This window comes from Odocoileus virginianus, chromosome 2 (genome assembly GCF_023699985.2).
Source record: "Odocoileus virginianus isolate 20LAN1187 ecotype Illinois chromosome 2, Ovbor_1.2, whole genome shotgun sequence".
In the NCBI taxonomy this organism is placed as follows: domain Eukaryota; kingdom Metazoa; phylum Chordata; class Mammalia; order Artiodactyla; family Cervidae; genus Odocoileus; species Odocoileus virginianus.
Genome location: NC_069675.1, coordinates 20,571,998 through 20,593,546, shown reverse-complemented (window position 1 = coordinate 20,593,546; position 21,549 = coordinate 20,571,998). Strand labels below are relative to the sequence as shown.

At 38.0% G+C, this 21,549-nt stretch overlaps 1 protein-coding gene and 1 pseudogene across 1 annotated transcript in view; one reads left to right on the top strand and one right to left on the bottom strand.

Annotated features, from left to right (window-relative positions):
* SOS1 (SOS Ras/Rac guanine nucleotide exchange factor 1) overlaps positions 1-21,549 on the top strand; it is a 127,609-nt gene that overhangs the window by 17,950 nt on the left and 88,110 nt on the right.
* LOC110144108 (ubiquitin-ribosomal protein eS31 fusion protein-like) lies at positions 2,398-2,869 on the bottom strand (annotated as a pseudogene).

Below are 21,549 nucleotides of genomic sequence, written 5' to 3'. Positions count from 1 at the left end.
AATGAAGCAGAAGTAGATGTTTTTCTGGAATTCCCTTGCTTTCTTTATGATCCAACAATTGATCAATTATGATCAATTGTTGGCAATTTGATCTCTGGTGTGTCTGCCTTTTCTAAGCCCAGTTTATACATCTGGAAGTTCTTGGTTCACATACTATTGAAGCCTAGCCTGAAGGATTTTGAGCATACCCTTGCTAGCATGTGAAGTAAGCAGTTGTACATTTGAACATTTGAACATTCTTTGGTAGTCTGAACATTCTTTGGTCTTGTCCTTCTTTACAATTGGAATGAAAATGGACCTTTTCCAGTCCTGTGACACTGCTGCTTTTTCCCAGTTTGCTGACATACCGAGTGCAGCACTTTAACAGCATCATTTTTAGATTTTAAATAGCTCAGCTGGAATTCCATCACCTCCATTAGCTTTGTTTGTAATAATGCTTCCTAAGGCCCACTTGACTTCATAATACAGATAATTTGTACTTGGTTTAAATTGTGTTCTAATATTTGGTTTTTAAAATTCGTAAGTAAAAAGTCGTTCTTGTAGCTCAGCTGGTAAAGAATCTACTTGCAACGCGGGAGACCTGGGTTCGATCTCTCTCAATTCATGAGAGATTGAGAGTCTTAGTAGGTGGCGGCTGGGACAGTGGGTTAAGTACATGTAGTGTATTTTGGAGGGGGGCAAGGCTTTGTGGGAAGGTGTTGCATTGGAGTATATGTAGGACCGCCTAACAAGGAATAGTGAGAGGAAGGTGAGACACTGATATCAAAGATGACATTTACATAGTTGAAAATTTTGACTGAGGTCACTTTATAATGAGAAAGGGAAGTAATATGCTCTTATTCCTTCCTCCTTCCTCCTGCTTTCCTTTCTTTCTTCCTTCAAAAACCACAGAATTTTCTGCTTTCATCTTCGAGAATTCAGAGTTCTACTTTAGAACTTTCATTTTATAATTTAAGAAGACTTTTCTGAGATTCTTAAGATTTAATCTTTTTTTAATTTTTTTATTTTTGGCTGCAGTGGGTCTTTGCTGCATGCAGACTGTCTCTGTCTGCAGTGAGTGGTGGCTTCTCTAGTTGCAGGGCTCGGGCGTCTCACCGCGGTGACGTCTCTTGCGGAGCACAGGCTTCAGTAGTTGTCGCACGTGGGCTCAGTAGTTGCAGCTTGTGGGCTTTGGAGTGTTGACTCATAGTTGTGGCACGTGGGGTTAGTTACCTCACAGCATGTGGAGTCTTCTGAACCCATGTCCCTTCCACTGGCAGGCAGACTCTTAACTACTGGACCACCAGGGACGCCCTAATCTCCACTTATTTGTCGGAAAATGTGTCCTCAGCATCAAACAAATAATCTCTAGCATCAAACAAATAATCTCTAGGAATAGCAGTGAGTTTATAAGTTTGAAATACTTTTGAAAAGGTAACTTCCATTAAAAAGTCTTTTCTACCTTAACATTTCAACTGGTGGCTCAGACGGTAAAGAATCTGTCTGCAAAGCAGGAGACCAGGGTTTGATCCCTGGGTCAGGAAGATCCCCTGGAGAAGGAAATAGCAACCCACTCCAGTATTCTTGCCTGGAGAATCCCGCGGACGGAGGGGCCTGGTGGGACTACAATCGCGGGGATTGCAGAGTCGAACACAATTTAGGGGCTGCGCACAAGCACGGTTAGTATTCTTGCCTGGAGAATTCCACGGACAGAGGCGCCTGGGGGGCTTAGAGTTGGACAGGCCTGAACGACTAACACACACGAGCATTTCAACAATTAATAACAAATTTACATAACACCCTTGTTTTATATTGTATACTAAAGTGTTCTTAATTTTGTTGCTACTTTACGTTCTTACACTTACATGTTTGCCATTAAATTCATCAAGATTTAGTAATCTCTAGTAGCAAATTCTTGAAAATACAATTAATTTAAAAACTCATTTCAGTCTTTGTTAATTTTTAAAAATGTTCTTCGTATTTACATTTTTTATAGTTAATGTATTTTTCAGTGTTAATATAACAAATATGAAAAGTATCCTATTTCATTTTTTAAATTAAAAAACTGAACACTTTATAAAAGTTACTTTAACTTTTAGAACACAGTCACAAAATTTAAAGCTCAAAAGACTAGACAGTAAAAATCTTCCATCTCATTAATCTGCTCTATTGTTCTTACAACCTACCTAGGGGCAGACAGTTTACAAGTTTCTTGTGTAGAGATTTTTTTCTTTTGGGGAGCACACCCTTTTTTTAGTACCCTTGTCCCTGCTCCCCGCCCAACCCCCTGGACAAATATATTTTGGAGACCATAGCAGTTAAGGTTATCACCTTTATTTTCTGTGGCTGTATACTACTATTTAGTTGTACTGTAATTTATCAAACTAGTGTCTCTGTCTTTTATTAACCAATATGGAATTACTTGCCTTCTGGTTTGTTGAAACAATAGGTCAGACAGCATTTGCCACAATAATGCCTGTGTAAGTGGCTTGCCATAAAAACTCCGGTGCCACATTCTTCAGTAGGGCACTCCTGAGGAAGGTGACTGATTTCTGCCATTGTCATCCATGACATAGTATTTCAGAACAGCCAGCTTAAACCTTCTTTCTCTTATGCTTGCTCTTCTTGGGAGTGATATAAGACTTCTTCCTTTTCTTTTCTTAGCACCACCACAAAGTTTAAACATTAAGGTAAAGAGTGGACTCCTTTTGCATGTTGTAGCCAAAGTACATCCATTGTCCGGTTGCTTGCCAGCAAAGGTCAGTCTTTGCTGATCAGGAGGAATTCCTTCGTTATCTTGGATCTCGGCCTTTACATTTTCTATTGCATCTGAGGTTTTGACTTTGGGAGTGATGGACTTCCTTGTCAGGGTCTTCATGAAAATCTGCATCTTGGCGATGGTTCCACTGCACATGGCGGGTCCAAAAGCTAACTTGTCCCTTACTGAGAACCATTGAGGTCATTTTCTGTCTTTTTGTTTTGTAAACACTTGTAACAAAAACTTGTGTATATGTCATATCATATATGAGTGCAGTGTTTCTTCCTGTCTCTTACCCATTTTCTAATTGGATTATTTACTCTTTTACTGTTGAGTTTTAAGAGTTCTTTATATATATTTTGGATACTAATCCTTTGTTGGGCCTGTGGCTTGGAAATATTTTGCCCACTTCTTACATTACCTTCTTATCCACTTTCTAGGCTCTTTCCTAGAGCAGAAGTTTTTAAGTTTTGATGTTCAATTTATCAGTATTTTCCTTTAGTGGGTTGGTGTCAGGTCTTAAGTAATCTTTGCATATCAATAGATCCTCAAATTTTTCTTGTGTATTTTTTCATAGAAGCTCTATAGTTTTACATTTTACCTTTAAGTCTAAGATACATTTTGAGTTATTTTTGCCTAAGATATGAGACTTAAGTTGAAGTTCATTTTTTTTTTTTGCCTACACATGTCCATTTGCTTCAGCACCATTTGTTGGAAAAGTAGTCCCTCCACTGAATTGCTTTTGTACTTTTGCTAAAAATTGTGCATATTTCTGTGGATCTATTTCTGGGTTCTCTCTTTTAATCCATGTGTTTCTCTCTCTCTGCCAGTACTACACAGTTTTTACTACTATAGCTGTAAAATAAGTCTTGAAATTGGGTAGGATATTTCCTTCCATTTTATTCTTTTCCAAAATTGTTTTAGTAATTCTAGTTCCTTTTCCTTTTCATATAAATTTTACAATAATCTTGTCATTATCTACAGAAAAATCCTGCTTGGGATATTGGTAGGAACTATGTTAAACCCTTGTATTAATATTAGGGAGTAGAAGAATTGACATTCTCATTGATTGTTGAATCTCCCATTCCATTAACATAGAATGTCTCTCTGCTTGTTTTTAGATCTTTGGTTTCCTTCATCAGCATTGTGCCATTTTTAGGATGCAAGTCTTGTGCTTGTTTTGTTAGATTTGCACCTAATGTTTCGGGTGTTTGGGTTATTTTATGTTTTATGTTCATGTGTTCATTGAAAGTATCGTGGATTTTTTCTGTGTGTTTGTCTTGTATCCCATGAACTTACTGAACTCACTATTTGTTGTTTTTTTGTTTTGTTTTGTAGATTCTTTGCAATTTTCTACCTCCATAATCATTTAATTGACAATAGAGACAGTTTTATTTTCTCCTTTCAAATTTATGTTTTTTAAATCTCCTTTTCTTATTTTATTGCATTGGCAAAAACTTTCAGCACTGTGTTTAATGAATATGTTGATTGGACATTTTGTCTTTCCCCCCCAGTTTTAGGGGGAAAGTATTCAGTCTTTGGGCTTCCCTAATCGTCACAGCGGTAGAGGATCTGCCTGCATTGCAGGAGAGGCGGGTTGATCCCTGGGTTGGGAAGATCCCCTGGAGAAGGAAATGGCAACCTACTCTAGTATTCTTGCCTGGAGAATCCCATGGACAGAGGAGCCTGGCGGGCTGTAGTCCAGGGGTTGCAAAGAGTTGGATTCACTGAGTGCCTGCCATGTCCACGCTTCCCAGTGCTCCTGCCCGGGAGATGCCACGGACAGAGCAGCCTGGGGGTTGCAGCCCAGCGGCTTGCAAAGAGCTGGTGTGACTCAGCTGCCAGACAGCAGCGCCAGCTCAGTCTTTCTCAAGTGCATGTTACATGTTACGTGTAGGCTTTTGTAGATGCTGCTTATCCAGTTGAAGAAGTTCCATTCTGTTTCTCTTTCTCTGAGAGATACTTTTTCCCCGTGAATGGGTGAAGAGTTTTGTCAAATACTGTGTTTTTTTTTTAACCTCAATTGAGTTGAATTATGTGGTTTTTTTCTTTAGCTTTTTAATGTGGTGGATCATATTGGTTAGTTTTATAATATTGGTCTAGACCTGAATCCCTGGAACAAACTCTGCTTTGATCATAATGGATGATTCTTGCTGTATATTTCCAAATTTGACTTGCTAATACTTTGTTAAAGATCTGTACTTATGAAGAATGTTGATCTGTAGTTTTTCTTTTTTTATACTGTGTACTGTGTTTATGTTTGTTTGTTTTTTAAATCAGGGTGTTACTAGCTTAATAGAATGAATTTGAAAATGTTCCTGTCAGTTCTGTTTCTAGAAAAGATTGTGGAAAATTGATGTTAATTCTTCTTTAAAGTTTGCTACAATTTTCAGTGAAACCATCTGGATCTGGAGAGTTTTTTGAATGTTTTGAATTTATAGATTCATTTTATTTAGTAGGTGTAAGACTGTCCAAATTATTAACTTCATAAGTAAAGTTGGGTAAGTTGTAGTTTTTGTTGTTTTATGAGAAATTGGTTCGTTCCTTCTAAATTGTCAATTGTTTGTGAAGAGTTATTCATAGTGTTCCCTTATTTTTTCTTTTGTTTTTTTTTTTTTTGGTAATTGCAGGTGTGTAGACACATTCACATTTCATTCCTGATTTATTCACTATGTTGGTAATTTGTATCTTCTCTCTCTCTCTTTTTTTTCCTTTGTCTTGCTATGTGCTTCAATTTTTGATCTCTTAAAAGAACCAGCTGTTTTGTTGAGCCTCCCTCTTTTTCCCTTTTCAGTTTTATTGATTTCTGCTCATATTTTTATTATTTTTCCTTTTTCTTTCTTTACTTTTGTTTTTTTTTTGCAGAGGGATTCTAGAGGTTGAGAGATTATTGATTTGAGTTTTTCCTTTTTTTAAAATTGCTGTAAATTTCTTTCTCAGCACTATTTTACCTATACCTCACAGATTTTAATATATTTTACCTATGCCTCACAGTATTTTCATTTTCCTGTAGTTCTTTTTTTAAAAAATTTGTTTATAGCTTTTATTTATTCTTTTAGTGGAGCATAATTGCTATACAGTGGTAGTTTCTGCTCTACAACGAAGTGGATCAGCTGTGTGTACACATGTCCCTTCCCTCGTGACGCTCCCTCCCCACCCCACCCCTCGAGTCATCCCAGAGCGCTTCGCAGAGCTCCCTGTGTTATCACAGCAGCTTCCCACTGCTGTCTCTCTGCACACGGTAGTGTGTATGTAATCAGTCTTACTCACCCGGTTCATCTCACCCTTCCTTTCCCCTGCTGTCCACTTGTCTTTTCTCTACACCCGTGTGTCTACTTTGCCCTGCAAACAAGCTCATCTGTACTATCTTTCTAGATTCCATACATAGACATTAATATATGATACTTGTTTTTCCTTTTCTGACTCACTTCACCGTGTGTGACAGACTCTAGGCCCGTCCATAGCACTATAAATTCCCTAATTTCATTCCTTTTTTATGGCTCAGTAATATTCCATTGTATATATGTACCACAACTGCTTTATTCTTTCATCTGCCGATGGATGTTTAGGTTGCTTCCATCTCCTGGCTGTTGTAAACGTTGCTGCAGTAAACATTGGGGTACATGAGTCTTTTTGAATTACAGTTTTCTCAGGGTATATGCACTTTAGTGGGATTGCTGGGTCATGATAGTTCTAGTTTTAATTTTTTTAAAGAACCTCTGTACTGTTCTCCATAGTGGTTGTATCAATTACATTCCCACCCACAGAGCATTTGGGTTCCCTTTTCTCCACACCTTCTCCAGCACTTATTATTTGTGGATTTTTTGATGATGACCATTCTGACAGTATAAGGTAATACCTCATTGTAGTTTTGATTTTCATTTCTGTAATAATGAGTAATGTTAAGCATCTTTCTTTGTGTTTGTAGGTTATCTGTATGTCTTCTTGGGAGTAATGTCTATTTAGGTCTTTCACCCATTTTTTGGATTTATTTGGCTGTGCCAGTTCTTAGTTGCAGCATGTGGGATTTAGTTCCCTGACCAGGGATCAAATCCAGGCCTCATGCATTGGGAATCAGAGTCTTAGCCATGGGACCACCAGGGAAGTCCCTCCTTCAGTTCTATTTTTGTGTTTTTAAATTTCTTTTGAGAATTCCTCTTTGATCCATAGATTATTTACATAAAAGTGTATTGTTAAAGTTTCCAAGTGTTAAGTGTTAAAGTTTCCAAGAAGACTTTCCTGTTAACCCTCTGTTATTGATTTCTAGTTTGTTTCTATTGTGACCAGAGAACGTATTCTTAATGATGTCAATTCTTTCCAGTTTGTTCAGATTTGATTTGTCGTCCAAGATATATCCTATCTTATTTTGTGTTGCTTAGGCACTGGATAATAATGTGTATTCCTCTCTTCTTGTATGGAGTGTTTTATAAATGTTGATTAATTCTTGTTGACTGATGGTATTGTTGAGTTCTTTTAAATTCTTTGTGATTTTCTGTATAGTTGCACTGATTGTTTAGAGAGAGGTGTTGAATTGGTCCACTGTAACTGTGGGTTTGTGTATTCTCCTTTCAGTTCTATCAGTTTTTGCTTACATTTGAGAACTGTGTTGTTTGGTGGCGACACATTTGGGATTGCTGTGTCTTCCTGATGGACTGACCTTTTTAACTTTGTGTAATGTCCCTCTGTCCAGTGATTTCCTTGCTTTGAAGTCTACTTTCAGTTCAGTTCAGTCAGTTCAGTTCAGTTGCTCAGTCATGTCTGACTCTTTGCAACCCGATGAACTGCAGCATGCAGGCTTTTCTGTCCATCACCAACTCCTGGAACTTGCTTAGACTTGTGTCCATTGAGTCGGTGATGCCATCCAACCATCTCATCCTCTGTCTCCCCCTTCTTCTCCTGCCTCCAATCTTTCCCAGCATGAGGGTCTTTTCCAGTGAGTCAGTTCTTTGCATTAGGTGGCCAAAGTATTGAAGCTTCAGCATCAGTCTTTCCAGTGAATATTCAGGACTGATTTCCTTTAGGATTGACTAGTTGGATCTCCTTGCAGTCCAAGGGACTCTCAAGGAGTCTCCTCCAACACCACAGTTCAAAAGCATTGATTCTTCAGCACTCAGCTTTCTTTATGGTCCAACTCTCACATCCATACAAGACTACTGGAAAAACCATAGCTTTGACTATACAGACCTTTGTCAGCAAAGTAATGTCTCTGCTTTTTACTATGCTGTCTAGGTTTGTCATAGCTTTTCTTCAAAGGAGCAGGCATCTTTTAATTTCATGGCTGCAGTCACCCTCTGCAGTGATTTTGGAGCCCAAGAAAATAAAGTCTCTCACTGTCTCCATTGTTTCCCCATCTATTTGCCATGAAGTGATGGGACCAGATGCTGTGGTCTTCGCTTTTTGAATGTTGAGTTTTAAGCCAGCTTTTTCACTCTTTTTCACTTTCATCAAGAGGATCTTTAGTTCCTCTTCACTTTCAGCCTTAAGGGTAGTGTTATCTGCATATCTGAGGTTATTGATATTTCTCCCAGAAATCTTGATTCCTGTTTGTGCTTCATCCAGCCCACCATTTTACATGATGTACACTGAATAGAAGTTAAATAAATAGGATGAGAATATTCAGCCTTGACGTACTCCTTTCCCAGTTTGGAACCAGTCGGTTGTTCCATGTCCGATTCTAACTGTTGTTTCTTAACCTGCATACAGATTTCTCAGGAAGCAAGTAGGGTGGTCTGATATTCCCATCTCTTGAAGAATTTTCCAGTTTGTTGTGATCCACACCGTCAAAGGCTTTAGCATAGTCAATGAAGCAGAAGTAGATGTTTTTCTGGAATTGTCTTGCTTTTTCTGTGATCCAACAGATGTTGGCAATTTGATCTCTGGTTCCTCTGCTTTTTCTAAATCCAGCTTGAACATCTGGAAGTTCTCGGTTCACGTACTGTTGAAGCCTCGCTTGGAGAATTTTGAGCACTACTTTGCTATTGTGTGAGATAAGTACAGTTGTGTGGTAGTTTGAACATTCTTTGACATTGCCTTTCTTTGGGATTGGAATGCAATCCTTTTCCAGTCCTGTGGCCACTGCTGAGTTTTCTAAATTTGCTGGCATGTTGAGTGCAGCACTTTCACAGCATCATCTTTTAGGGTTTGAAATCGCTCAACTGGAATTCCATCACCTCCACTAGCTTTGTTCCAAGTCTACTTTATCTGATATTAATGTTGCCACTTCTGCTTTCCTTTGATTAATGCTTCTTTCTCTGTTCTTTTACTTTTTATCTACTTATATTATTATATTGGAAGTCACTATCATTAGATAGTACCTGGTTAGGTCACTTTTTTTTAAAATCCACTCTGCAAATCTCCGCTTTTAATTGCTGTGACCATCTTCATGCATTGTGATTATTGCTGTGTTATGACTTAGCCTGCCATTTTAGATACTGTTTTCTGTTTGTTCAGCTTTTCCTTTCTGTTTTCTTTTTCCTGGGTTTACTTGAGCATTTATTAGAATTCCATTTTTATTTATTTTCTGTGCTTTTGTGTATCTCTTTGTATAGCTTTTTGTATGGTGGCTCTGAGTATTACATGATGTATACAGTCAACCCTTGAACAAGGTGGGGGGTTAATCTGTGCATAACTTACAGTTAGCCCACAGTCTTCACTGTTGTGCTGAATCTCCAGCTTCAGTCAGCCATGAACTATGTAGTACTATGGCATTTACTTTTTTTTTTTAAGTTTATTTTTAAAAATTACTTTTGACTCTCTGGGCCTTTGTTGCTGTGTGAAGTCTTTGTCTAGTTGTGTATGGCCAGCCAGGGCCACTTTTTGTGGCCTTGTGCAGGCTTCTCATTCCAGCAGCGTTTCTTGTCGTGGAGCGCAGGCTCTGCGCGTGCATGTTCAGTAGTTGCAGCTTGCATGCTATAGAGCTCGGGCTCAGGGGCTTATTTAGTTCCCCATGGCGCGTGGGGTCCTCCCAGACCGGGGAATGAACTGATGTGGCCTGCCTTGGAGGCTGATTCTTAATCACTGGACCACCAAGGAAGCTCCCAATATTTACTGTTGAAAGATAGCCCCCCTATAAGTGGAACCAGGCAGATCAGACTCACATCGTTCAAGGGTTAATTGTGTATAACTTATCACAGCTTATTGGTGTTACTTTATCTGTTTGACTGAAGCATAGAGAAACTTATCTCCCTTCCTTTATGTGGCTCTGTATAAGGTGATTGCCTTAATATATCCTCTACCTACATTTAGAACCACATGAGACATTGTTATAGTTTTGCTTCAACCATCAAACATAATTGGAAAAATGAAGAAGAGAAGGAAAGCCTGTTGTACTTACCCAATAATTTCTTCATCATGTTCTTCCTTCCTTCCTGATGTTCTGAAATTCCTCCTTCATTGTTTGCCTTCTGATTAGACAACTTCTTTAAGCCACTCTTTTAGGGTGGATCTATTGGCAACAAATTGTCTTAATTTTGTTTCATTTGAGAATGTTTTGATTTCCTCTTCATTCCAGAACAGTATTTTCACCAATATAGGATTCTGGGTTGGTAGCTTTTTTCATCTAGCACCTAAAGAATATTATTGTGACTTCCTCTGACTTCCGTGGTTTTTGATGAGAAATTTTCTGTCATTTTAATTGTTTTTCTAATCTAGGTAAGGTGGTGTTTTTCTCTGACTGCATTCAAGCCAGTCTATTTAGAAAATCTTCTCTTCCATTTGTGTATGATTTTTTGTGTGTGAAAAAAATTTTTCCCCAGAAATATTGTATTGTTAGCCTTAAATAGGAATTACTAGGAAGTTTTAGTAAAATTATTTCATAATGAAACTACTACTTTTTAGATGGTGATGACAGCTTTACTTAATTCTCCATAGCAGCTATAGCTAAACTAATTCTTAAAAAGAAGGTCTTTTTAAGTAAAGACCTTTAAAGTGAAGTAAAAAAAAATTTTTTTTTTACATTTATCTAATACCCCCCTCTAAGCCAGGGTACTTTATATTTTCAGATTCTATTAGCCAAAGTAATTTTTCATTCCATTGACCCTATTTGAAATTTTGAGTCAAATATTTCAGTCTTTAATGTATATGCTGGAAAACTACCAAGACTTGAATGCAGTGAAATCTCTCTATGTGACTGTATTTTAAGTTATCTGTGTTACATTAGCGTTTTACCTGAGAAAGTTCAAAACTTTGCAGGGTAGGAAAAGTTTAAGTACCCAGAAGTATCTTCAGATCTGTATAATAAACCAATTCTAGTTTGCTTTTGCTTTTTTAGGTTTTTGTCTTCTATTAGGATTTAGGTTGAACGATTATTAAGTTGATAAAAGCATAACAATACTCTTATTGATACCTTATTAATAGTTATAGTATATGGAGTGAATTCTACCTTTTAGAATGATTAAAGTATTAAAGGACCCAGCTTTTTACAGAATGTATTTTGTTGTTCTACCGTTAAGTAACTCCTAATTTTTTCATCTAGTCACCACTTAGGAACAGAAATATCCTGCATAAGCCAAAACATTTCTTCTGTGGTTTCTTTTTCAGAGGTTGAGTATGTTATGCTTTTTAGCAACTCAAAATACTAAGCTCTTTAGTCTGGATAGTTTGGTTACAGCAAAAGTACAGGTTTAAAAATAAAATTATTTTAAAATACAAGTTTTTTTTTAAGTTTTTTAATGGTTAACATTTAATAATGAATATACTGATAACTATGGCCATCTTCATATTGATTTTATAGCCTTCTTAAAAATAAAAAAAGAACTTAAAAGATTGAGACTTTCCTTGTGAATCACTGTGGGATTTTCTCTTTTAAATAGTAATAATCATTCACTATTCAAGTTAAAATTAAAATAATACAGATGCATGTGAAATAAAAGGGAAAATCTCTTTTTTTCTCTTCCTCCATCCCACCAGTCTCAACTCACCAGAATCTACATAGCCTAATCTTTTGACTCAATAATGAACTCTTCTTCCTTTTTAAAAATAGAAGCAGTACTTTAAAAAAAAAATCTTAAACAGAAATTCAATATATTGACAGATCACTAAGTTTTTTCCCAAAGGCGGTGAGTAGAATTACGGTGGTACTTGTGTGCCTTCTGGGAAAGCTCTTGAGTTCTGTGCTCATAATTTGAGAACTCCTGTTTCTTTTGTGCTGCTGGTAGTTAAAAGTAAGAAATTAGTTGAACATTTTATGAAGGAGACATACTCTGGTTTTTAAAAGCATATATTTAAAAAATAGCCTTATATCCTTAATATAAATGTTGCTTTGTCAGAAGTTTCAACATTTGGAACAGATTTTGTTAATAATTTCTAAATAAATAAAGTATAATTCAAATCAGGTTAGTTAGGATTAGTGTCCAGAAAGCTGTTAGAATTCACATAATGCTACATGTAAAGTTGTTTTCTGTATTATGTAATTGTTCAGTTGTTTTAGCCATACTACTGAAATTAACTCCTGCAATGAAAATATATGTTTTTGTTTATATTTTCTTGATTTTATTCATTTTCTGTTTTTTTCTTTGATAGGAACTCTGAGGTGTAATTTGTGTATTATATAGTCTGCCATTTAAAGTGTATAATTTAGTGGGTTTTAGTATATTCACAGAATTGTGCAACCATCACTACATTTAATTATTAATCCTTTTCATCACCTCAAAAAGAAACCTTGATTCCTTCTGTCGTACCCCTCCCCAGCCCCAGGCAACCATTGATCTACTTTGTCTCTATAAATCTGCATATTCTGGCATTCATATACATGGAATCATATAATATGTGTTTCACTTAGCAGAATGTTTTAGGTTCATCTGTGTTATAGTATGCATCAGTATTTCGTTCCTTTTTATAGCCAGTTATTAGCCCATTGTATGGATATGTGTATCTGTGTATGTCAGTCACTTAGTTGCATCTGACTCTTTGCAACCCCATGGACCCCTCCGCCCATGGGATTCTCAAGGCAAGAATACTGGAGTGGGCTGCCATTTCCTTCTCCAGGCGACCTTCCCAACTCGGGGATCAAACCTGGGTCTTCTGCATTGCAGGCGGATTCTTTACCATCTGAGCCACCAGGGAAGCTTGTATGGATAATGGTACATTTTATGTGTCAGTACATGGGTGGGCTTTCCTGGTGAACTCAGCGGTAAAGGATCCGTGTACCAGCGCAGGAGGCATGGGTTCGATCCCTTGGTCGGGAAGATCCCCTGGAGAAGGAAATGGCTCCCCACTCCAGTATTCTTGCCTGGGAAATCCCGTGTACAGAAGGGCTACAATCCATGGGGTCACAGAAGAGTTTGACACAACTTGGTGACTAGCAGCAACAAAACAGTACATGGACATTCAGGTTTTTTACATCTTTTGGCTATTAAGAATAATGTTGCTATAAGCACGTGTTTAAATGTTTCTTGTGTAGATGTAGTATTTTCATTTCTCTCAGAGTGGAATTGCTGGGGCATGTGGTAAAGTTCATGTTTACCTGTTTGAGGAGCCACCAGACCGCTTTCCTAAGTGGCGGCACCATGGTATATTCCCACCCACAGTGTGTGGGGGTTCCGGTTCCTTCACAGCCACACCAGTACTTAATTATCTTCTTGATTCTAGCCATTCTAGTGGAAATGAAGTGATACCTCATTGTGGCTTTTATTTGCATTTCCTAAAGTAATAATGTTAGACCTCCTTTCTTGTGCATACTGGTCATTTGTATATCTTTTTTGAAGAAATGTTTATTCAGATTCATTTCCCATTTGTTAATTGGGTTCTTTGTTTTTGTTGTTAATTTGTGAGAAATCTTTATATATCCTGAATACAGATTCCTTATCAGATAAATGAACTGCAAATATTCCTCCCACTTTATGAACCAGAGCATTCTTACAATATTGTGATTAATATAGAATAGTTAAAGCTTATATAAACTTTTAATTTTCAGAAAGTGAAAATGTTTAGTACTTGAACTTTTCTAATCATGGGTTCATCATTAATGTTTCAGGGGTTTGCTTCAGGCTTGTGCCTTAGATCAGTTCTCAAACATTATTAAGCATTGATAAGTGATGCGGATGCTGTTGGTTCCTGACCCTCTGCCTTAATGATCCCTGTTAACTATCACAAAATATTAGAGAAATGCTGATAAGTGGCAGTTTCTACTTGTCTACTAGATAAAATTTAGATTTACCCTCTCTTGTTTGCGCATGCAATTTCCGTATACAAAGTTTCTTATACTATTTAGCCATGGTTAGTGCCTCAATTATTTGGTTCCTTTTAAAATTCATGCATACATATACTTTTCTTCCTAGGGCTGTCTTCCTTCAGATCCTCACAGTTATTTGGACTTAAGAAAATAATCTTACAATCAAAGAATGTTAGAACTTAAAAGGAGCTTTACAGATCATCCAATTAATTCCTCTTCTCTTTGCCCAGATAGAAATTAATTAAATCACTTAATCCAAGATTACATAGTTAATTAATGGTAGGTATAGGTAGTTCTTTGGAGAAGGAAATGGCAACCCACTCCAGTATCCTTGCCTGGAAAATCTCATGGACAGAGGAGCCTGGTGGACTGCAGTCCATGGGGTTCTTAAGAGTCGTGCATAACTGAACACACTTCTAGATAGTTCTTAGTAAATTTATTTCTGATAATTCTTTTCTGAAGGAAAGTAAAAATTTATTTCAGCTGATATATTTTTAGTGATTTTCAAATACAGATCTCCTTGGCAGCATTTCTTTAGATAATAAAAAGCGTAATATTTTTGGAATGACTTAAAAATTGATTCTGTGCTAGCCTGGCAGATAATTTGGCTTTAAAAAGTATGATTTATAGGTGTTTTTTTTTTTTAATTTTTCTCTCAGCTTTATTAAGGTATAACTTAGAAAACTTGTATATACTTTTAAGGTATACAGTGTGATATTTTGATATATATTTACATTGTAAATGATTACCACAGTCAAGCTAATTAACATTTCCACCAGCTTACATAGTTATCCTCTTTTTGTGTTGTGAGAACACTTAAGATGTGCTCTCAACAAATTACAAGAATATGATACAGTATTATTGACTATAGTCATCATATTATATATTAGATCTCCAGAACTTATTCATTTTGCATTACTGAAATCTTGTATAAAGAGTACATTTCCCTTTATGGGTGTCTTTTCTGTTTTTAAACAAAGGAAGCATATGAGGAAGAAGATAGGTGGGACAGTGAAATGTGGGACAGAATTTCATGAATAAACTTATGTAAAACAGTATGGTAGGCAAGTTAATTATTTCCTGGAGACATGCTACACCTAGTAGAAAATTCAGAAGGAGTGATGAGAAAAGGACATGTAATAGGAAAAGTATAAATCTATCTGCCCTCCCTCTCCAACTCCTCCCCATGTGCCCCCTTTAAAAATCTTCCTGGCCAAAGTCTGTGTAAGGGAAGAGACAGTCTTGCTTTCACCAGTCTAAGATATAGGCTAATAAATGTTCCTTTTAATAATTACAAAAATACTAAAGTCTCTTTTTTTCGTTTAAAGTGAAAGTCACTCAGTCGTGTCCGACTCCTTGTGACCCCATGGACTTTTACAGTCCATGGAATTCTCCAGGCCAGAATACTGGAGTGGGTAACCTTTCTCTTCTCCAGGGAATCTTTCCAACCCAGGGATCGAACCCAGGTCTCCCTCATTGCAGGCAGATTCTTTACCAATTGAGCCATCATTTAGCCCTTCACTCTTAATAAAGCAATCTTTTTTTTTTTTACTTTTTGCCCAAAATAGTTAATCTGTGTTGTTTCTTTCATAGGAGTTTGCTTAGCCAAATAGGTAGCTTTATATAAACATCTAGTTTTTTAGACACCAACTGTGAGATGTGTAGAAAGCACTGTTAAACACTAAAAATAGATTGTGAAAGCACTGCTGACTGACTGCCCTTGGTCTGCTCCTGCCTAGGCTTCTATACAGCCAGTGGCCTATTCCAACTATGCTGTAATGTTGCTAAAATAATTTTTATGCTTCACTGTTAAAACTCTTAATGAATTCTGTCTTCTTTGAACTGTGAAACAGTCCTGTCCTATGTCAATCTCAGTTTATGTGGAACTGAAATAATTTTTGTCTTAGAAACAAGTATTCCAATTAAGTCTTTGGGCTTATTTTCATCTTTCAAATTTTGTGTAGAGTAGGGAACTTATTACTAAAGTAGGAGATGTACTTCTGCCCCAAATTCAAGAAAAGAGAGTTATTTCACTGTTTCAGATAAAAACTTTTGAATGTGGGCTGCAGAATTCAGGTATTTAAGAGCCACACACTGCCTGGTTGTTAGTTCATATAATCTAGGAAACATGCCTCATTCTAGCCCTTTATAACTGAACTGACTTTCCTGCTTGCCTAATCATAGTGTCTCTTTCTCCAGGAAGCCTTTTTAGATGAACTCCACTCACCTACCAGTCCTCAAGTAATTTATTAAGAATCCTTAGACATTCTCATGAGTCTGAGAGTTGTTATGAGATTTAAACAACTTTGTGTTTCTCCATAGGTATAGATGCTAATGGACTTCCCAGGTGGAGCAGTAGTTAAGAATCCACCTGCCAAAGCAGAGACACAAGAGACGTGGTTCAATCCCAGGGTCAGGAAGATCCCTTGAAGTAGGAAATGGCAGCCCACTCCAGTATTCTTGCATGGGCAATTCCATGGACAGAGGAACCTAGCAGGCTACCATCCAGGAGGGTCACAAAGAGTTGGACACGATTGAGTTTGCACGCACACACACACATAAATAGTAGTACTGTACATCTGAGACCTGGGATTGATCCCTGGGTCGGGAAGATCCCCTGGAGAAGGGAAAGGCAACCCACTCCAGTATTCTGGCCTGGAGAATTCCATGGACTGTGGAGTCGTAGAGTCGGATAGGACTGAGCGACTTAAGAGTGTCTTTTGGTCTATGGCCATACCACCCTGAACGCTCCCAATCTCGTCTGATCTCGGAAGCTAAGCAGGGTCAGGCCTGGTTAGTACTTGGATAGGAAGAGTGTCCACTGGAGGGTGAGTTTGAACATGATCATTTTGAAACAATGACAAAACGTTTTTGAAACTTTGTAAGTAGCACATTTGAGCAGCAGTTTAAAATAAAGATTTTAAAAACTGTGTTTTGTGTGATTCTAGACAGTAGCACCCCACTCCAGTACTCTTGCCTGGAAAATCCCATGGATGGAGGAGCCTGGTAGGCTGCAGTCCATGGGGTCTCGAAGAGTCGGACTCGGACGCGACTGAGCGACTTCACTTTCACTTTTCACTTTCATGCATTGGACAAGGAAATGGCAACCCACTCCAATGTTCTTGCCTGGAGAATCCCAGGGATGGCAGAGTCTGGTGGGCTGCCGTCCATGGGGTCGCACAGAGTCAGACACGACTAAAGCAATTTAGCAGCAGCAGCAGGTAGTACTTTAGAGGGACCTTCATGGTAACTGAAGGGATTGATGAACTAGAGGTAGGGGATACCACGCTCTCTTTAACCAGGGCAGCTTTACTTTTACTTGTGTTAAGTATTGTGGTTCAGTGTAGATTTCTCTTGGAAGCTTGCCTCTCGCTTCTAAAAGTTGTGAAAGTCATAGGACTAACAGGTTTATGATTTGGGGTTTTGGAGGGTGAACAGGATGATGTGTGTGGCTGACTGAATTATTTGTAAACAGATCTTCTATAGTTAGCCTGATAAGAAGTCCTCAAAAGTTATTAATGATGATTGGGGAATGCTACTCCAGGACATCTTTGACGAATACATCAGTAGTTCTTAAGTTTTTGATCTGATAATTCCTTTACACTCTTAAATGATTATTGAGGTTCTCAAAGAGCACTTTGTATATGAGTTATGCCCATGAATTTATATTTAAAAAGTAAAACACTTAAAATTATTTTAAAATAGTGAACTCCTTACATATTAACAATAAAACTTTTTGTAAAGTAACTGTATTTCCCCAAACAAAAAATTTAGTGTCATTTTTTACATTTTTGCAAATCTCAATATCTGACTTCATAAAAGAAACAGAGTTTCTGGTAGTCCAGTGATTGAGACTACTTGTACTGCATGGCACACAGGCTCAGTCCCTGGCCAGGGGACTGAGAGCCTGCATGTTGCATGGCAAGGCCAAAAAATAAAAAATTAGAAAAAGAAGGAACAGATTCTCTGTATTCAGTCGGTTCTGATATGCTGTTTTATTTGAACTGTATAAAGAATATACAGCCTCATAGCTATAAATAGTTGGGAAGGGAAAAGGTTTTTCAGATATTATGTTTTTCTTTGACATCAGACCCTACAAGTTTCTTATTTGCAATATGAAATCTAAAACCATGACAATGAACTTTCTTTTTCCTGAACTTAAAGTTGCAGTGTACCCTTGTAGAAACCTAATTGCTGCTTCATCACCCTCAAAAGTCGTTAAGTGATCTGGCCACCTCCTACCTCTCTGAGCTCATCTCTAGACCCTCTGCCGGCTCTGCTTGCTATTTGTTTCTCTGAACAGTCTCCTGTATTGGGCTTTCGTGCTTGCTGTTACCTCCAACTTCATAGCAAATAAATTCAGTTCAGATCAGTCGCTCTGTTCTGTCCAGCTCTTTGAGACCCCATGGACTGCAGCAGGCTCGGTTTCCCTCCGTCACCAACTCCTGGAGCTTGCACAGACTCATGTCCGTTGAGTTGGTGATGCCATCCAATTCATCCATCTCATCCTCTTATCGTTCCCTTCTCCTCCTGCCTCCAATCTTTCCCAGCATCAGCAATTTTTCTAATGACTCGGTTCTTTGCATCAGGTGGCCAAAGTATTGGAACTTCAGCTTCAGCATCAGTCCTTCCAGTGAATATTCAGGGTTGATTTCTTTTAGGATGGACTGGTTTGATTTCTTTGTAATCCAAGGGACTCTCAAGAGTCTTCTCCAACACCACAGTTCAAAAGCATCAGTTCTTCGGCACTCAGCTTTCTTTATGGTCCAACTCTCACATCCATACATGACTGCTGGAAAAACCATAGCTTTGACTAGATGGACCTTTGTCGGCAAAGTAATATCTCTGCTTTTTAATATGCTGTCTAGGTTTGTCATAGCTTTTCTTCCAAGGAGGAGGTGTCTTAATTTCATGGCTGTAGTCACCACTTGCAGTGATTCTGGAGCCTAAGAAAAGTCTGTCACTGTTTCCATTGTTTTTCCATCAGTTTACCATGAAGTGATGGAACTGGATGCCATGGTCTTAGCTTTTTGAATGCTGAGTTTTAAGCCAGCCTTTTCACTCTCCTCTTTGACTTTCATCAAGAGACTCTTTAGTTTTTCTTCGCTTTCTGCCATAAGGGTGGTTTCATCTGCATATCTGAGGTTATTGATATTTCTCCCAGCAATCTTCATTCTGACTTGTGCTTTATGCAGCCCAGCATTTCGCATGATGTACTCTGCATAGAAGTTAAATAAATAGGATGAGAATATACAGCCTTGATGTACTCCTTTCCCACTTTGGAACCAGTCAGTTGTTCCATGTCTGATTCCAACTGTTGCTTCTTAACCTGCATACCGATTTCTCAGGAAGCAAGTAGGGTGGTCTGATATTCCTATCTCTTGAAGAATTTTCCACAGATTGTGAACCACACAGTCAAAGGCTCTAGTGTAGTCAATGAAGCAGAAGTAGGTGTTTTTCTGGAATTCTCTTGCTTTCTGTGATCCAGCAGATATTGGCAGTTTGATCTCTGGTTCTTCTGCCTTTTGTAAATCCAGATTGAACATCTAGAAGTTCATGGTTCATGTACTATTGAAGCCTAGCTTGGAGAATTTTGAAAATTACTTTGCAACATGTGAGATGACTGCAGTTGTGCGGTAGTTTGAACATTCTTTGACATTGCCTTTCTTTGTGATTGGAATGAAAACTGATCTTTTCCGTCCTGTGGCCACTGCTGAGTTTTCCAAATTTGCTGGCATGTTGAGTGCAGCACTTTCACAGCATCATCTTTGAGGATTTGAAATCGCTCAGCTGGAATTCTGTCATCACCCTAGCTTTGTAGTGATGCTTCCTAAGGCCCACTTGACTTTCCATTCCAGGATGTCTGGCTCGAGGTGAGTGATCACACCATCATGGTTATCTCAGTCATTAAGACCTTTTTTGTATAGTTCTTCTGTATATTCTTGTCACCTCTTCTTAATATCTTCTGCTTCTGTTAGGTCCATACCATTTTTGTCCTTTATTGTGCCTATCTTTGCATGAAATGTTCCCTTGGTATCTCTAATTTTCTTGAAGAGATCTCTAGTCTTTCCCATTCTGTTGTTTTCCTCTATTTCTTTGCACTGATCACTGAGGAAGTCTTTTTTTAATCTCTCCTTGCTATTCTTTGGCACTCTGCTCAAATGGGTGTATCTTTTCTCCTTTGCCTTTCGCTTCTCTTCTTTTTTCCACTATTTGTAAGACCTCCTCAGACAACCATTTTGCCTTTTTGCATTTCTTTTTCTTGGAGATGGTCTTGATCACTGCCTCCTGTACAGTGTCTCTAACCTCAGTCTATAGTTCGTGACACACTCTGTCTATCAGATCAAATCCCTTGGATCTATTTGTCACTTCCACTGTATAATTGTAAGGGATTTGATTCAGGTCATACCTGAATGGTCTAGTGCTTTTCCCAACTTTCTTCAATTTAAGTCTGATTTTTGCAATAAGGAGTTCAAGATCTGAGTCACAGTCAGCTCCCGGTCTTGTTTTTGCTGACTGTATAGAGCTTCTCCATCTTCGGCTCCAAAGTGTATAAGCAATCTGACTTCTGTATTGACCATCTCGTGATGGTCATGTGTAAAGTCATCTCTTGTGTTGTTGGCTGAGGGTGTTTTGCGTTTTCCTGGCAAAACTCTGTTAGCCTTTGACCTGCTTCATTTTGTACTCCAAGACCAAACTTGCCTTTTGCTCCAGGTATCTCTTGACTTCCTACTTTTGCATTCCAGTCCCCTATGATGAAAAGGACGTCTTTTTTTTTTGGTGTTAGTTTTAGAAGATCTTCTATGTCTTCATAGAACTGTTCAACTTCAGCTTAGTCAGCATTAGTGGTTGGGACATAGGCTTGGATTACTGTGATATTGAACGGTTTGCCTTGGAAATGAACAGAGATCATTCTGTCATTTTTGAGATTGCACCCAAATAATGCATTTCAGACTCTTTTGTTGACTTTGTATGCTATTCCGTTTCTTAAAAGGGATTCTTGCCCACAGTAGTAGATGGAATGATCATCTGAATTAAATTCGCCCGTTCGGGTCTGTTTTAGTTCACTGATTCCTAAAATGTTGATGTTCACTCTTGCCATTTCCTGTTTGCCCACTTCCAGTTTACCTTGATTCATGGACAGAACATTCCAGGTTCCTAGGCAATATTGTTCTTTACAGCATCAGACTTTACTTCCGTCACCAGTCACATCCACAATTGGGCGTTCTTTTTGCTTTGGCTCAGCCTCTTCTTTGTGGAGCTATTTCTCCACTCTTCTCCAAATAAATTAGATATTGTGTTAAATGATCTTAATTTAGTAAAAATCTACCAGCAAAACAGATTTCTGGTTTTGAATGTGAAAGTAGGAATCCCTGAGCTGAATTGCCTATATTGGCTTGGCATTGGCATTGCAATCAGAAACATTTACCTACCAACTTATTGGCAGACTCTGACCTGGTCCTGTATTGGTGGAAATGGCAGTGGCAACAAGTCATTTGAATTGCTGGTACTTTGCTATAGAGTGCCTCCCCTTCGCAAAACACTAAATATTATTGCTACAATAGTTTACTAGGACCTGACCACATAGGCGATCAGTCCATCTTAGGAAAATATAACAGAAGTAGACAATCGCTATTCTATA